The sequence below is a fragment of the Heterodontus francisci genome, unplaced genomic scaffold (genome assembly GCF_036365525.1).
Source record: "Heterodontus francisci isolate sHetFra1 unplaced genomic scaffold, sHetFra1.hap1 HAP1_SCAFFOLD_51_2, whole genome shotgun sequence".
NCBI classification, from domain to species: domain Eukaryota; kingdom Metazoa; phylum Chordata; class Chondrichthyes; order Heterodontiformes; family Heterodontidae; genus Heterodontus; species Heterodontus francisci.
Window position 1 is genome coordinate 2,647,606 of NW_027141369.1, and position 14,138 is coordinate 2,661,743.

General features: G+C 43.7%; 1 non-coding gene across 1 annotated transcript; it reads right to left on the minus strand.

Moving 5' to 3' along the window:
* Positions 1-358: 358 nt before the first annotated feature.
* trnat-agu (transfer RNA threonine (anticodon AGU)) lies at positions 359-432 on the minus strand. Its single transcript has one exon. It is a non-coding gene; the product is annotated as a tRNA-Thr (tRNA).
* Between the last annotated feature and the right edge of the window lie 13,706 nt (positions 433-14,138).

Sequence of the window (14,138 nt, forward strand, 5' to 3'; positions counted from 1 at the left end):
ATCAACCCTCCCACTCGCGTCATGTCCCCAGTCTCGGTTAAAAGCAACACATAACGAGACCAACACTCTGAAACAGACTACGCAGTCACACTTTCCTTCAGTGAGATTAATGTCGAGCTGTTTTCCAGATTGAATGTAACCGTGAACAAATTTGTATCAAAGAAGTTGCCTTTGGCGCATCAGCACTGAATTTCTGGACAAGGAGGAACAGCCATTCCCAGCTCACATCCTTCACAAAGGCTGTTTTCTCCTGTGACTGAAATTCATCATGTAATTTGAATTCCAAGTTCAAGTTCACAAAACAGAGATGTAAATGATTGATAAGGAAACTTCGAAAGCATATCACGAATGTGAAATAAGGCTCTGCTGGGAGTTGAACCCAAGCTCTTCTGTTCACTAGACAGGTGCTTTAACCAACTAAGCTACAGAGCCAAATCACAAATGCTTGTAGAGTTGAAATCAGAGGAGGATCTGTTTATTCTCATCACACTTCTCCACTGGTCACAACATATTTTAACTTTTCCTACTTACTGATACAGTCATATACTCTATTTTTCCCAAAACTGAGAATGGAGGTGGAGGGGCGACATGATAGAGGTTGACAAAGTTATGAGTGGCAGAGACAGAGTGGATAGTCAGAAGCTTTTTCACAGGGTGACAGAGTCAGTTACGAGGGGACAGAGGTTTAAGGCGAGGGGGGCAAAGTTTAGAGGGGATGTGCGAGGCAAGTTCTTTACACAGAGGGTGGTGAGTGCCTGGAACTTGCTGCCGGGGAAGGTGGTGGAAGCAGGGAAGATAGCGACGTTTAAGAGGCATCTTGACAAATACATGAATAGGATGGGAAGAGAGGGATACGGTCCCCTGAAGTGCAGAAGGTTTTAGTTTAGACAGGCATCAAGATCGGCGCGGGCTTGGAGGGCCGAATGGCCTGTTCCTGTGCTGTACTGTTGTTTGTTCTTTGGACATAGATAACACGTTTATAGATGTGGTCACCTCACAGCTTAAGAGTATGCAGGGAGAGAGGGAATGGGTGACCACCAGGCAGTCAAAAAGAATCAGGCAGGTAGTGCAGGACACCCCGAGTGCGTCTCACTCTCCAGCAGGTATTCAGTTCTGAATACAGAGGACAATGATGCTTCACCTGGGGAGTGCAGCCGGAACCAAGTCCATGACACCATGGGTGACTCAGCAGCAAAGGGGAGTACAGGGAAGACTGGAAAAGCCATAGTGATAGGTGATTCAATCGTCAAGGGAACAATCAGGTGTTTCTATGGCCACAGACGTGAATCCAGGAATGGAGTGTTGGCTCCCTGGTGCCAGGGTCAAGGATGTCATTGAGCAGTTACAGAGCACCCTGAAGCGGGAGGGTGAACAGCCAGCAGTGGTAGTCCACATCAGAACCAACAACATAGGTAGATATAAGGATGTTGTGCTGCAGTCAGAACGTAGGGAGCAAGGTAAGAAATTAGCAAGCAGGACATCAAAAGTAATAATCTCCGGATTACTCCCAGTGCCACGTGCAAGTGAGTACAGGAATAGATGGATAAGACAGATGAATGTACAGGAATAGATGGATAAGACAGATGAACGTGTGGCTGGAAAGATGGTGCAGGAGGGAGGACTTTCGATTTTTGGGACAGGTTGGACGGGTTGCACCTGAACCGAGCCAGGACGGATTTCCTTGCAGGATGTTTTGCTCGTGCTGTTGGGGAGGGTTTAAACTAGTTTGGCAGGGAGATGGGGACTTGAAGGTAGAGTCAGATCAGAAATGAAAATGGAAGGCAGAAAATTAATGGAGTCTGGAAGAGAGAGGAAACACTGATTAGACAATTCAAAACAAAAAATGTTGGCAGTGCTCAAGGATATCTAAATCAATGCAAGGAGTATAGCAAATGAAGCAGATGAGCTCAGGGCACAGTTAGACACACGGCAGTATGATATCATAGCTATTACACAAACATGGCTAAAGGAGGGACAGGCGTGGCAGCTCAATCTTCCTGGTTACAGGGTTTTCAGACGTGAGAGGGAAGGGGATAAAAAAGGAGGGGGAGTGGCAATTTTGGTCAAAGAAACTATTACAGCTGTGAGGAGGGATGATATGTTGGAAGGTTTATCAAATGAGACCGTATAGATTGAGCTGAGGAACAAAAAAGAGGCAATCACACTGCTGTGAGTGTACTATAGACCCCAAAACAGTCAGAGGGAGATGGAAGAGCAGATATGTAGGCAAATATCTGAGAAGTGCAAGAACAATAGGGCAGTAACAGTGGGGGATTTGTACCACCCTAACATTAACTGGGATACTTTTTGTGTCGAGGGAATTGAGGGACAGAATTCTTGAGGTGCATTCAGGAGTACTTTTTTAGCCAATATGTAGCAAGTCCAACAAGAGAGGGTGAAGTTTTAGACTTAGTTTTAGGAAATGAAGAGGGGCAGGTGGAAGGAGCGGCAGTGGGACAGCAATTTGGTGGTAGTGATCATAATTCAGTCAGTTTCAATATAATGATGGAAAGGACAAGGACAGAACAGGAGTTAGAGTTCTCAATTGGGGTAAGACCAACTCTACTAAGGTGAAGATTGATTTATCGAAAGTGGACTGAAAACAGGTAGTTGAAGGTAAATCAGTGTCAGAGCAGTGGGAAGAATTCAAAGTGGAGATTCAAGGGGTTCAGAGTCAACATGTTCCCACAAAGAAAAAGGGTGGGAAGGCCAAATCTAGAGCCCCATGGATGTCAAGGAGTTTACGGGTATAATAAGGCAGGAAAGGAAAGTTTATGCCCAACACAGAGAACTGAATACTACAGAAAGCCGAGAGGAGTATAGAATGTGGAGGGGGGAAATCAACATTGAAATTAGGAAAGTTAAGCGACAGCATAAAAGAATATTGGCAATCAAAATTATGGTGAACCCAAAGATGTTTTATCAATACATTGAGATTTAAAGGATAAATAAGGAAAGAATAGGGCACAGAAAAGACCAAAAAGGTAACCTATGTGTAGGGCAGAAGATGCTGGCATTGTTCTGAATAAATACTTTGCATCTGTCTTCACAAAAGAGGGGGAAGATGCATATATTGTAGATAAGGAAGAGGGGTGTGAAGTATGGATGTGATCCATACAGAGGGAGACAGGACATATTAATGGGATTAGTGTATATGAAAGTTGATAAATCACGAGCGCCGGATGGAATGCACCTCAGACTGTTAAAAAGAAGCAAGAGAGGAAATAGCAGAAGAGCTGATCATCATTTTCCAGACCTCACTGCATACAGGTGTGGTGATGGAGGATTGGAGGACTGCTAACGTTGTACCTTTGTTTAAAAAGGGAGTGAGGGAGACCAAATAATTACAGGCCAGTCAGTCTAACACCAGTAGTGGGCAAATTGTTGGAATCTATTCTGAGAGACAGGATAAAATGTTACTTCGAAAGGCACAGATTAATCAAGGATAGTCAGCATGGATTTGTTAAGGGAAGATCTTGTCTAACCAACTTGATCGAAATTTTGAAGAATTAAGAAGGAAGATAGATGAGGGTAGTGCAGTTGATGTAGTCTTCACGGATGTAAATGTAGGTGGTATGAGTTTGCAGATGGCACAAAGATTGGCTGTGTGGTAAATAGCAAGGAGGATAGCCGTAGACTGCAGGAAGATCTTCATGGTCTGGTCAGATGGACAGAAAAATGGCAAATGGAATTCAATTCAGAAGTGTGAGTTGATGCACTTGGGGAGGTTAAACAAGGCAAAGGAATACACAATTAATTGGAGAAGACTGAGAGGTGTAGAGGAAGTGAGGGACCTTGGAGTAAATGTCCACAGATCCCTGAAGGTAGCAGGACAGGTCGTTAAGGTGGTAAGAAGGCATATGGAATCCTTTCCTTTATTAGCCGAGGTATAGATTTAAGAGCAGGGAGGTTATGCTGGAACTGTATAAATCATTAGTCAGGCCACAATGAATACTGTATGCAGTTCTGATCACCTTATTACAGAAAGGATGTAATTGCACTAGAGAGGGTGCAGAGGAGATTCACGAGGATGTTGCCGGGATTGGAAAAATGCAGCTATGAGGAAAGACTGGATAGGCTGGGGCTGTTCTCCTTGGCACAGAGAAGGCTGAGGGGAAATCTCATTGAAACATACAAAATTTTGAGGTGCCTGGATAGAGTTGAAGTGAAGGGCCTATTTACCTTAGCAGAGAGGTCAGTGACTGGGGGAAACAGATTTAAAGTGATCTACACTAATGGAATTGATTCTGTATCTTTCCATTTCACAGTGTGGGTGAGTTCTGAACTGGTATCTAATTTGTGTCTCAGGTTACAATATCTTTCAGCATCTTAGAAACTTTCTCTGTAATGAATGTTGAACTTGGATGTAACTTGAATCTCAGGGTACACTATGGGGATGTTTAAACATCCTTTATCATGAATGGATGTGAGCTTTGAGTATATTATTTAATTTAAATCTCAGGGTACAGCATTTCGTTAGATTCTGTGCCATTCAATCAATACTGTGTGCCAATTCTATCTGATATTTAATTGATAGCTAAGTCAGCATTATATTTAGATTGACACATTGTATTTCAATCTGTTAATGAGTGTGACTTTGACCTGGGATTGAGGTATCTGACTGTCAATGGGACTGAATTGGGGTGAAATGGAAACAACTTATTTCTCTCCTGCTTTGTTTGATTGTTGGATTGAAAGTGTGTCTCTGGAACTCGGGATCAATGTGGGCCTGACTACTTCTGCAGTCTGAGACCAGGGAACTGATGAACTGTCTATCCCTCTGCACTCTGAGTGATAATGTACCTACTGTGTGTGAGAGGAGCTGGCTGCACTGTTCCTTGTGCCTCGAGTGCAGCAACCATCACATTCATCACGATTCCTTCAAGTATTTGCCTGTATGAAGAAAAAATATGTCTTCACTCAAGAACAGGGGAGGTGCAAAATATCAAAGAGGTGAATTTAATTTCGCAATTAATAATCATTAAAAACACCCACAAATGAAAACCAGTGTCAGTATCTGTCTCCACTGAAGTACTGAAGCTCCCAGCTCCTGCATCACAAGTATTCTGGGCAGATCCATCCAGACAAAACACTGCACTGGGATCGTCCCAACTGCTCGATGCTCGACACATATTTCCAGCCACCCTGCTTCATATGCACAAATAAAGAAAAATAAAGCCCCATATGTATATCCCTCAATTCCTTTCTTCCCATACAGTTGTTCCACCTCCCCTTAAATGCATCGATATTATCGCCTCGACCTCTCCCTGTGGTTGCAAATTCCAGATTCTACCCACTCACTACATTAATACCTTTTTCATGAATTCCTCATTGGTTTTATGAATGTCGATTTTATATTTTTGGCTCTTGTTTCAGACAACACCACAAGAGGAAACATATCTGCATGTATTCTATAGAAGCCCTTCACTATTTCCTCACTTTTTTCATTTGTTAGTGTGATGTAGGCATCACTGGCTATGCCAGCATTTATTGCCCATTCCAAATTGCCCTTGACAAAATGGTGGTGAGCTGCATTCTTGAGCTGCTGCAGTCCCTGAGATATAGGCATTCCAACGGTGCTGTTTGGAAGGGAGTTCCAGGATTTTGACCCAGCGACAGTGCAGGAATGGTGATATAGTTCCAAGTCAGGATGGTGTGTGGCTTGGAGGGAAACATGCAGGTGGTAGTGTTCCCATGCATCTGCTGCCCTTGTCCTTGTTGGTGGTAGAGGTTCCAGGTTTGGAAGGTACTGTCGAAGAAGCCTTGGTGTGTTGCTGCCGTGCATCTTTTAGCTGGTACGCACTGCTGCCACTGTGCATCAGTGGTGAATGGAGTGAATATTGAAGGTGGTGGATGTGGGCAATCAAACAGGCTACTTGAGTGTTGTTGGAGCTGCACTCATCCAGGCAAGTGGGCAGTATTCCATCACACTCCTGACTTGTGCCTTGTGAATGGTGGACGGATGTGGGGAAACAGGAGGTCAGTTACTCGCCACAGAATTCCTAGCCTCTGACCTGCTCTTGCAGTCACAGCACTTATATGGCTGGTCCAGTTCAGTTTCTGGTCAATGGTAACCAATGGTCAATGTTAATGGTGGGGGATTCAGTGATGGTAATGCCATTGAACATCAAGGGGAGATGATTAGATTCTCTCTTGTTTGAGATGGTCATTGCCTGGCACTTATCTGATGCCAATGTTACTTGTCACTTATCAGCCCAAGCCTGGATGTTGTGCAGGTCTTGCTGCATCTGGACATGGGCTGCTTCAGTATCTGAGGAGTCATGAATGGTGCTGAACATTGGGCAATCATCAGAAAACATCCACACTTCTGGCCTTGTGATGGAGGGAAGGTCGTTGATGAAGCTGCTGAAGATGGTTGGGCCTAGAACACGAGCCTAAGGAATTCCAGCTGTAATGGCCGGAGACTGAGATGATTGACCTGAACAACCACAGCCATCTTCCTTCGTGCTAGGTATGACTGCAAACAGCAGAGCATTTTGCCCCGATTTCTATTTACATTGGTTTTGCTAGGGCTGCCTTGTTGCCATACATGTCAAAGGCTGCCTTGATGTCAAGGGCAGTCACTCCCACCTCACAATGCAATGTTTCTTTAACTCGAAAATAAAAGCAAAAGTCTGTAGATGCTGGAAATATGAAATAAACAAAAATGCTGGAAATACTCAGCAGTTCAGGCAGCATTTGTGGAGGGAGAAACACAATTAACATTTCAGGTCTGTGTCCTTTCATTTTACAATATGCTTTATGTCCTGGTAGATAACAGTGCATTCAGTCTGCAGTAATGGAATTAATACTGTATCCTCCAGTCTGACCACTTGTGAGATTTGTGGAGTGGTGTGTAACATGTAGCTCAGTCTGCAGTCTGGTTACATTATTGAGATTAATTCTGTACTTTACGATGAGGTACTGTTTGTCTGTTCTATCTGACATTGAATTTGTAGTTCAGGCTGCTGTCTTGTGAGAGTGACACAGTGCCTTGCAATCTGATAGTGGGTGTGATTTTGGACTGGGATTGATGTATCTACCTGTCAGTGGGACGGAGTTGGGGTGAAATGGAAACAACTTCAGTCTGTCATGCTCTGTGTGACTGTTGGATTGACTGTTAGTCTCTGGAACTTGGGATCAGTGCCAGTCTGACCAGTACTGCTGGCAGTGATTGTGGAACTGATGTCTCTTTTCTCTGTGAGTGATACTGTACTTACTGTGTGTGAGAAGCCGGCTGCACTTCCCCTTGTGCTGAGGCATCATTCTATTTATTCTACTTCCTTCAAATATTTGCCTGTAGAAAGAAAAAGTATTTATTATAATTCAGGAAGAGGTGTGGTGGATGTTACAAGAGAGACCAAAACAATCTTTGAATGAATAATCATTGTGAACAATCACAAAGGAAACCCAGCAATACAAACAGAGTCAGTGTCTGATTCCACTGCAGTCCTTCAGCCCCCAGCTACTGCATACCAGGGGCTTTGGCCGTTTTACAACAATTAAATGACATCCAGAAACAATCCACTGGGCCATGAATGGGACTGACCGACGGAACAGGGACTTTTACACAGGTCAGATTTCCAGTTCCCGCTCCCATGGTCTAACCGTTCAAGCGAAACCAAACAGCCGCTGTTCAAAATGTGTCCTTCACACTTCTCACCTGGTGCCTATAATAGATTCTCTTTGTGTAACTCCCCACATTCTGACTGTCCGCTTCTATTTCCACACTTCACTGTCCAATAACAATAAACTGCGGGACCAGGCTGGATCGCTCTCTTTGAGCTGGCACGGACATGTTGGGCCGAATGGCCTCATTCTGCGCCGGAAATTTTCTATGTTTCTGTTTGCTGAATTGCTGCCTGAATCTGCGCCTGCGCTCCCCTCCCCCAGCACTGCCTGTGAGCGGAAGAAGATGGTTTGAAACAGTCGCGAATGGAGAGATCCCCGTTCCCGGGGGAAGGAAGCAAACAGCAGCCTCCTTCCAGCAGCACATCGCTTTGGGAGCGTGTCCGCAGATAGACACAGAGATCAGCATCGAGTCCGGGGCAAGTTCAGGGGCAGGCGGGGGCTGTTTGTAAGAGGCGGAATGGAGAATCAACTGGTCCCGGAACATGGGGTGAGTGGGGGAAGGGAGAGGCCATTCTCAGGCTGTGTGTCGACGGGGAAAGGAGACAGAATGGGAAGAACCTGTTACTGCAGTGCAGTCAAACAATGATAATATTTGTATGACTGGGCTTCCTTTGTGGGGGCTCATTATTATTCGAGAGATTAAATTCATTAAAATCCTGTATCTTCGATCTCACCTGTATTTTAGTTATAAACATACTTTTGTTCAAACAGACAAATAATTGAATGAACCAGAATAAATGTGATGTTTCCTCCACCCAAGTTACAAGGAAGAGTGTCACCAGCTCCTTCTCACACACAGTCCGTACATTATCACTCACAGAGCGCAGAGACACAGACAGGTCATCAGTTCCACAGTCTCAGACAGCAGAAATAGTTCCAGAGACACATTTTCAATCCATCAATCAAACAGAACAGGAGAGACGGACGTTGTTTCCATGTCACCCCAACTCAGTACCACTGACAGCTAGATTCATAAATCCCAGTCCAAATTCTCACCCACTATCAAATTATCAGTGTGTCAATCCCACAATAGTGCAACCTCAGCTACAAATTAAATACACATAGAACTGACACATGGTTGCTGTTTCAAAGTTACAGAATTAAGGGCGGTGCAATGGTTATCACCGCAGCCTCACAGCTCCAGCGACCCAGGTTCAATTCTAGGTACTGCCTGTGTGGAGTTTGCAAGTTCTCCCTGTGTCTGCGTGGGTTTCCTCCAGGTGCTCCGGTTTCCTCCCACATGACCAAAAGATTTACAGGTTGATAGGTAAATTGGCCATTATAAATTGCCCCTAGTATAGGTAGGTGGTAGGAAAATATCGGGACAGGTGGGGAAGTGGTAGGAATATGGAATTAGTGTAGGATTAGTATAAATGGGTGGTTGATGGTCGGCACAGACTCGGTGGCCGAAGGGCCTGTTTCAATGCTGTATCTCTAAACTAAACTAATATAATCTGAGATTCAAGTTAAATACCAGCCCAATATTTACACATGTTATCAGTTTATTATCAGTATTAATTCCCATAATGTGTCCAGACATATACATTAGATACTAGTCCAAATCTCAAATGCATAATCAGATTGAGAGATTCTGAAATATAGTATAACCTGAGATACAAACTCAGATTCCAGTTTAAAACTCATCCGGATTGTGAAACTAAAAGATACATTATAAATTTGATGAGTTTAGTCTGAGCTATAAATTACATACCAGTCCTAAAACCTCATAGTGTCAGATGGAAGACACTGGACAATTCCAGACTGAGCTCATTTTGCACACAAGTCCAAGATTCTCCCTCAGAGTCAGACTGAATGGCATTGATCAAATTGATTAGTACAGCCTGAGTTACATTTGCACATCAATCCTGTATCAGATTGAAAGATACATGATCTTTCGCTATTATGTTCACAGTGACAGATATTTAATACTTGGCAAAACTTCAAACATATTGTCTGCTTAAAACCAACCACATCTGTGGCCTGCTGCTGTGCTGACATTTTATGCAGAATGAATCCAGACTTGCAAACAGTCCCAGGGACGGAAGGTTATATAATGAATCCCCCACTCACACAGAGTACCAGATACTGACAGATAAAGTGATGCTGATACACAGGCTCAGTGCCAGATGCTGAAAAGTATAGGTTGATTATTGCACTCACTCACAGTACATCAGCCCGAGTCATCTAAAGCAACCTAACACACAAATAGTAGCACTGAGAGATTGAGAAAGAGTCCAAAACTCACATAGAGTACCAGGCACTGACAGATACAAACGGAAAACTACACACACATGGATATGGGATTGGCTAACTCACAGAAAACAGAGAGTGGGGATAAATGGAGCATTTTCAGATTGGCAAACTGTAACTAATGGAGTGCCACAGGTACAGTGCTGGGGCCTCAACTATTTATGGTCTATATTAATAACTTGCATGAAGGGACCACGTATATTGTTGCCAAATTTGTAGATGGTACAAAGATAGGTAGGAACGCAAGTTGTGAGGAGGACACAATGTGTCTGCGAAGAGATATAGATAGGTTCAGTCAGTGGGAAAACATTTGGCAGATGGAGTATAATATGGGGAAATGTGAGATTGTCTACTTTGGCAGGTAGAATAGAAAAACAGAATATTATTTACATAGAGAGAGACTGCAGAATGCTGCTGTACCAAGGAATCTGGGTGTCCAGGTACATGAATTACAAAAATGTTAGCATGAAGGTATAGCAAGTAATTAGGAAGGCAAATGGAATGTTGGCATTTTTAGCAAGGGGAATGGAGTTTAAAAGTAAGGAAGTTTTGCTATAACTTTACAGGGCATTAGTGACATCCCAATTCCATACAGTTTTGGTCTCCTTACATGAGGAGGAATATACTTGCATTGGAATCAGTTCAAAGAAGGTTCACTCGACTGATTGCTGGGATGTTGGATTGTCTTATGAGAAAAAGTTGAGCAGGTTGGGCCTATACTCACTGGAGTTTAGAAGATTGAGTGGTGATCTTATTGAAACCTGTAAGATTCTCAGTGGGCTGGACAGGTAGATGCTGAGAGGATGTTTCTCCATGTGGGGGATTATAGAATTAGGGGCCAGAGTTTAAGATAAGCAGTCTCTCTTTCAAGAAGGAGATGAGGAGGAATTTCTTCTCTGAGAGGGTTGTTAATCTTTGGAATTCTGCTCTCCAGAGGACTGTGGAGGCTGTGTCATTGAATATATTCAACGCAGCGATAGACAGGTTTTTGATCGACAACAGAGTCAATGGTTATGGGGGCAGGCAGGAAAGTGAAGTTATGGCCACAATCAGAACAGCCATGATCTTATTGAGTGGCAGAGCAGGCTTGATGGGCCAAATGGTCTACTCCTGTCCTATTTCGTATCTTCTTCTGTTCTTACACACACACACACACACACACACACACACACACACACACAACCAATGTGTGGCGGATCTAGAATTAATCTCACTTTCATACACAATACCAGTGACTGAAAGGTACAGAATTAATCTCACAGATAGATACAGTACCACCGACAGGTACAGAATGAATCCCATGCTCACAGTCAGCACCCGGGATAGAAAGATACACGTGATTCCCACCCTCACATAACAATATCAGACTGAGTTACAGAATGATTTCCACATTCATACTGGGCACCAATGACTGCGAATTAATTCATCCCACAATCACACACACTACCAAAGGCTGACAGATACAGAATTAATCCCACACTCCTATGTAGTAGCAAAGACTGACACATACAAAATCATTCTCAAATACTCCTGCAGTACCTGGCAGATTCAGTGACTGCCAAACTCACATAAATCACCAGAGGCTGACAGATAAAGAATGAACTCACACACACACTGAGATACTGACAGATATAGCTTGAATTCCACACATACAGAACCACTGACAGATTCAGACTAAGTCCCAAATCACATAACATTCCAGAGACTGACAGAATGAATCAAATACTCACACACAGTGCCACTGACAGAATGTATTCCACACTCACATACAATACCGAAGACTGCCAGATACAGAATGTATCTCACACTTACACAAAGTACCAATGAGTGACAGGTACAGAATGAATCCCACATTCATACATGACGCTAGAGATGGACAGCCAAAAAACAATAAGACTGCCAGAATAGATAGAATTCACATCAAAATTCTAAAATATGGCAGAGAAACACTCGACACAAATACATGTCTCATTTCCCTCATCTGGAAGGAGGAGAGCATGTCAGGGGACCTCCGCGTTGCGGTAATTGTGATCATCTTTTTAAAAAGTTGACATGACCGACTGTGTTAACTATAGAGGGGTATCCCTGCTGTCCACCACAGGGAAGGTCATCACAAGAGTCCTTCTCAACTGCCTCCTCCCCGTGGCTGAAGAGCTCCTACTGGAATCACAATGTGGATTCTGTCCATCAACAGGCACAGTGAACATAATCTTCACAGCAGGACAACTTCAAGAAAATGTCGGGAGCAGCAGCAACCTTTATCCATGGCCTTCTCTGACCTGACAAAGGCCTTCGACTCTACCAACCGAGAGGGATTATGGAATGTCCTCCTCAAACATACTGCACTACGACATGCAAGCTGTAATCCTTGCCAACGGATCTATCACTGACCCAATCCGAGTGCAAACTGGGGTCAAGTACGGCTGTCATCGCACCAATGCTCTTTTCCATCTTCCTTGCCGCAACACTCCACCTCATCTCCTCACACTCAAACACAGTACCTGACAGAGACAGAATGAATCCATACAGCACCAGAGACTGAGTTACCAAATTACATAAAACACTCAAACACAGCAGCCTAGACTAAAAATAAAATTAATTGCACACTCACATGCAATAGCAGAGACACAACGACACAGAATCAGTCAATAAGTGTCCTCCCAACAACAGCCAGGACATTTCCAGGAAGCTCCACACAGGGAGCAGCTCTTTCAATTTTAACTGGGGCTGGAGAGAGTCTTTGTGAAATATACTTCCTGATTGCAGTAAGGGAATTTGTGATTGGTTGCAAATATTTAATCTGATTGGATGGCGAAAGAGACCAAATGTCGAATTACAATATTAAATCGTTGGGACATCTTTCCAAATCACCCAATCACAATCTTTGCTTTTCCCCATCCCTCATTAGCATAGAGCTGTGGGATTGTCTATTTAATCCGCACTCGGAAGGGGTTTGGTTTATTTCTGAGTCTGAAATTGAAACTGAAGATGGTTGAGGAGAAGAAGAAAGCAGCTGCTAAGAAGGGCGCCAAGAAAACCTTAAATAAACCGTCAGCAAAGGGCGGCAAGAAGCGGAGAAAGTCGAGGAAGGAGAGTTACTCCATCTACATCTACAAAGTGATGAAGCAGGTTCACCCCGACACCGGCATCTCCTCCAAGGCCATGGGCATCATGAACTCGTTTGTGAACGATATTTTCGAGCGCATCGCGGGTGAGGCTTCCCGCCTGGCCCATTACAACAAGCGCAGCACCATCAGCTTCCGGGAGATCCAGACCGCCTGCTGCTGCCCGGGGAGCTGGCCAAGCACGCCGTGTCGGAAGGGACAAAGGCGGTGACCAAGTACACCAGCTCCAAGTAAAACTGCACAATGGACTGAAAAACATCCCAAACACAACGGCTCTTTTAAGAGCCACCCACAATCTCTCTGAAAAAGCTGCATCCGAACATCTCTATGAAATCATTTTCAGACAATGTGTAACATAATAAATGTCCCACTGCTGTGTTTTTGTCTGCTGTCCCATAAACCGAACTCAAACCCATAATCCGCTCATCCGCCTTTACTTTTTTGCTTAAAGCTGTTATTGTGGTTTTGCACAGCCCCTGAATGACCGCATTAACAGCTGCTTTCAGCGGTAAGGGTCAGACCTCAGTCCCTTCACTCTATTCCTGAAATGTGAACTGATTCATCATTTTATTAACAGTAACTCTCCGCAGTGTAACAGCCCGGAATGGGATTATTACACAGCAGACTAAGGGCAGTTTGAGGACTCGATCCTGCTTCCTCTTTTCAGAGAAGGACACTGGGTTCTGATTGAAGATAAACTGAATGTTTCCCTTCAGGGAAATGCTGTGAACAGGGATTTAGTACCTCCCGGGACAGTTTGAAAGCAATTGTAGAAAGATCCACAATTTAAATAACATTTTAAACCCGCGTCTGTAATTCGTGACGGAAAAAGTTGAATAAAACAAAATAAAGAGAAGGGATTTTAAATATTTGACGAAGGATGAAATTTATTTTAATCCGCTCCTGTCTGACAATGAAATTGGCGTCTTTTTGAAACTGATAAATTTTCTGCTTCTGATGTTTTGGCGGTAAACCCCGCCCTCTTCTGTTGTCAGTGACCTGATTGGTGATGAATATAGGCAAATGAGGTGAATTAAGTACCGGCCAATGGGGAGAGTTTTCAGTCTATAAGTAAAGTAAATGCGGCGGAAATTATCCATTCTTTGTGAAAGTATTTGCGAGATTGTGGAA